We start from the raw sequence: 5034 nt of genomic DNA, 5'->3' as shown, positions 1-5034 counted from the left end.
ACTTAAAATAGCTAAATTAATAATAAAATTAATTTTAAATAACTTAAATATTTTAATTAATATATAATTAAGTAATTAAATAATTATTATTATTTTTTAATCCTTTATAATTATAAAAATTATTATTATGTTAAATTTAAGAGATATTATAAAAAAAAAGATTATTTAGTTTTATATATTATCTTATTTATTTTATTTATTTTAGCCCCTTAATATTAAATACTTTAATATATTAAAAAAGGTTTATAGTTAAGAAATAAAGTATTTAATTAGATATTTTATTACTTATATTTTAAAGACTAAGTTCTTTTTAATAAAAAGAAATATTAAAAGAGCTTTTAAAGGAGCTAGCTTTATTCCCCTTAAGCTAGAAAATATAATCTTAAAGCTTAATATATAGCTATAGATACTAATACTAATTAAAGAGGTATTTAATTAATTAACCTCTTAGGTATTAAGGACCTTAAAGATTATACCTAAGGCCTAATCTTAGTTAAAATACCTTAAAAAATAAATTAAAAGATATTAAAAGAGCTCTTTAGAGTTAATTTTTAAAGTATTAAAGTCTCTTATAAAGGGAATAAAAGTAATTCTATATAAGATAGCTCTTATTTAGGTAAAAAATATAAGACCTTTAATAAATAAATAAAATATTAAGCTAATATTAAAAAATAAAAAGACTTAGCTATAGAAAAAAGAAGTAATAATAATAAAAAAAAAAATTAAGTAATTAATTAAATAGATATTAATATATAAGTAATAGCTAAATTATCTTAGAGTAGTAATTAAGGGGAGGTTAATATAATTAAGTATTTAGTATTAAAATATTTATAATAAGCCTAGCTATAATATAAGGACTTATTAGGTAGTAATTAGTGATATCTAGGGAAGAATATAATAAGTAGTTTTAATTAATTAAATAGTTTATTATATCTTTATTGCGATTTTTATAAAGAAAATTAAGATTTATAAGATACTTACTTAACTAAGATACTTACTATATATATATATATAATTAACTAAGATACTTATTATATATATATATTAATATAAAGAATATAATAAGGATAAAAAATATTTTTTAAAGATATATATATATATTCCTTTTATATATAAAAAATTAAAACCCTAATATTATATTATTTAATAGTCCTTATATAAAAATTTTAAATATTATAATTTTTTAAGACTTAGATTAAAGCTTTTAAGGTATATATAATTTTTTAAATATTTTTTATTATATTTATTAAGCTATATAAACTAAAGATAAAAAAACCTTTATATAAAGGTTTATATATATTCAGGGTTGTGATTTAGTTACTTTAGTCTTAGTTAAAGGCTAACTTTAGTCCTTTAGTCTTAGTCAAGGGCTGACTTTAGTTAGCCTATTTTAGTCTTAGTTAGACTAAGACTAAGACTAAGACTTTTAGTCAGACTAAAAAGTCAAGCTTTTAGTCACTTATATAATAAGAAAAATTACTAAAAATAGCTATAAAAGTCTATTAAGGGAATATTATATAATATAAAAAATTATTATAAGTATTATTATATAAGTATTTAGTTATAATATATTTTATCTTAATTTTAACTTATTTATTTAAGCTATAATTAATTAAATTAGCTTATTATTCTTAAAGAGCTCTAAATATACTTTTTAAAAATACCTAATTTTAAAAGTATTATAATAATCGCAATAAAATAGATAAAAATATAAGATTTAATTTATTATAATATAGACAAAATATATATATATTATATAGGCTATTTACATTACTAATAAATAAGGTTATTCATTTATTATATTAATACGTGACTAAAATTCTAACTTTTAGTTACTTTTAGTCTAATTAAAAAAGTCTTAGTCAAAATCAGCCCTTGACTTTAGTCTAATTAATTTCTTTAGTTAAAAAAAAGGCTAACTTTAGTTAGACTAAGGCTAAAAAATCACTAACTTTTTAGTTATAACTAATCTTATTTATTTAGTTAGTGAATTAATTACTAACTAAATCACTACCTTATATATATTATTTATAAGAAATATATATATATTACCTTATTAAGCTAATATAAGTAAATATAATTTAAATAAGTTATTTTTTTAATAAATATATACTTTATATAGTAATTATAGATATGACTTTATAGTCTAATTAAAACATCTTAGTCTTAGTCTTAGTCTAACTAATATTAAATTAGTTTAACTAAATCAAAGGGCTAACTAAGACTAAAGTAAATTAATCATAGCCTTAACTAAGAATAAAAGGCTGAAGTAACTAAATCATAACCCTGTTAATAGCTTTAATAAAATACTAAAGCTAGCTCTATTTATAATAAATAGCTTATATCTTAATTAACTAAAGAAAATAAAAAGCGCCTTTATATAATAACTCTTTACTATAATACCTTTTAATTATAATTATTAATTACTTAAAGAAATTAAAACTACTTAAAAGAAATTAAAATTACTTTTATTATCCTTATAAAAAGGAAGTATAATTATAACTAATAATAAATATTATATTTAATTAATTAACTAATTAATAACTAATTAATTAATTAATAATATATTAAAGAGATTAAAATAATTTTTTTATAAAGACTTTTAACTAAATAATTAAAATAATACAATAAATACTTATAAATATACTTTTTAATATAATTAAAATAACCTTATTAAAAAGGTTTATAAGCTTTATATAAATATTAAAAATACTTATAATAAGGTATAAGAAATAATATTAAATAAAGGCCTTTAAGGTATTATATTAAATACTAACCTTAATTATTAAATAAATTAAAGTTTTAATTTTTAATTATAATATTAGTAAAAAAATACATCTTTTAGAAAAAACTTTTTTTTTAAAAAAATTTTAAATAAATTTTAAAATAAACATAAAATATTATTAATAAAATTAAAGTTAATCTTAAGGGTTTATATAATAATTAATATAAAATATAATTAATAACTCTTATTATTAATATTAATATTTTATATAATATTATATAAAAATTTTAAAAAAGTCTTATTATAATTAGCTAAAATATAGCTATATAGCTATAAATATTATTATATTAAGAAATAAAAATTAATAATATATAAATTTTAAAGAAATTAATTCTTAGAATTAATATTAGAGTTTAATAAACCTAAAAAGATTTCATAATAAGGCTTAATATTAACTTAAAACTTAGGAATAATATAAGTTTATAGGTTAATTTAATTAAATTTATATAAATATATATATTTTAATAATTTTAGTAATAATTTTAATAAATATTAATAAATTTAAATTTAAATAGTATTTTAATAATAATAATAATATAAAAAATTAGTAAAATATTTTAATTATTATTATTATAATAAAAATAAAAATTAATTATAAATAATTTTAGATACTATAAGATAAAGCTTAACTTTAAGCTATATTTATAACTTAAAAAATATAAGGAAATTATTTAAACATTTTTTATTTAATTAAAGATCTTAGAGACTAAGATCTTTAGAGGGGAAGTAATTATAAGGCTATAAGATAGCTTTTAAACCTATTAATCAATTAACATAGCCTTAGCTAGATATTATATATAGGGACTTCTTAAAAGCTTTATAGCTAAGCTATTATAAAAGGCTTAGTAAATTAAAGTCTTATATATGTTAAAGACTCGCCTTTAATTTATAATTTTATCTTAATTTAGCTATTAAGGCTTATTATCTTATAGATATAAAATCATATATTATTAAATAAATTTAATAATATAATAAATAATTCTTAGATAATATAAGGAGATAAGATAGCTATTAAAGGTATTAACTAATTAGGACAACCCTAGCTAGATATTATATAAAAGGACTTTTTTAATAGCTCTCTAATTAACCTATTATAAAGAATTTACTAAATTAAAGTCTTATATATTTAATAAGGACTTATTTTTAATATATTATTCTCTCTTAATTTAATAATTAAGGCTTATTAGTTTATATTTTATTTATTTCTTTTTAATAAATAAGTAATATAAAATTAAAATAAAAGGATTAAGTAAATCTTATTATTTTAGAAGATAGCTATTTACTTAGCAGGCTAGTATAAAAAGAGTAATTTAAGAAATACCTTAATAAATTATTTAAATATAAAACATCTCAAATACCTATAATAAAAAAGATTTAAAAGATTATAAGTTATTATTATTTATATATTAGTCTTATATTAATATATATTTAATAAAGATAATAAAAGATTATAAATCTCTTTAATATAAATTCTTAATAAAGAATAAAATTATTATAATTAATAAGATCTTATATTAGAAGATATATTATATTAATAAATACTATAAATTTAATATAATAATTTCTTTTATATTTTTCTATTTAGGCTTAATTTAGTTAAATAAATCTAATAAAGCTATAAAAAAAAAAAAAAATAAGAATAGTTTTTTTTAAAAAAAAATTTAAAATATTTTATAAGTTATTTAGCTTATAATAAGCTAATAAAATATAAAAGGCTACTTAGATATAATTATGTATTATTTATTAAAGAGGCTACTATTATAAATATTAATAATTAGCTTTAAATACTTAATATAATTACTAAATTATATATAAAAATAATAGTAAAATAATAAATTAAATAATTAATAAATAAGTTTATTAACTTATTATAAAATAATTAATATAATTATATTTAATATTTAATATAAGAAGTTATATCGAAAGAATTTAATATATTTATATATAATATAATATTAATTTAAAAGCTTTAAAATATAAATAAGATATTACTTTTATACCCACACGCCTAACACAGGCTAAAAGTATAATAAGGTATTAATATAATACTTTTATTAATTAATATATATTTTATAAATACTTATTAAAAAAATATAAAAAATAATAAAATTATATTTTATTATTTCTTTTATAATTTATAAACTAAAATAAAATATAAAAATAAAAAATAAAATTTTAGTTTATAAAAGGCTTTTTATATTATATAAGGTATTATTAAATATATTATTAAAATTATTATTTTTATATAT

Source organism: Fusarium keratoplasticum, chromosome 7 (assembly GCF_025433545.1).
Source record: "Fusarium keratoplasticum isolate Fu6.1 chromosome 7, whole genome shotgun sequence".
In the NCBI taxonomy this organism is placed as follows: Eukaryota; Fungi; Ascomycota; class Sordariomycetes; order Hypocreales; family Nectriaceae; genus Fusarium; species Fusarium keratoplasticum.
The sequence above is the reverse complement of the archived record's forward strand: the minus strand, read 5'-3'. Positions refer to the sequence as shown.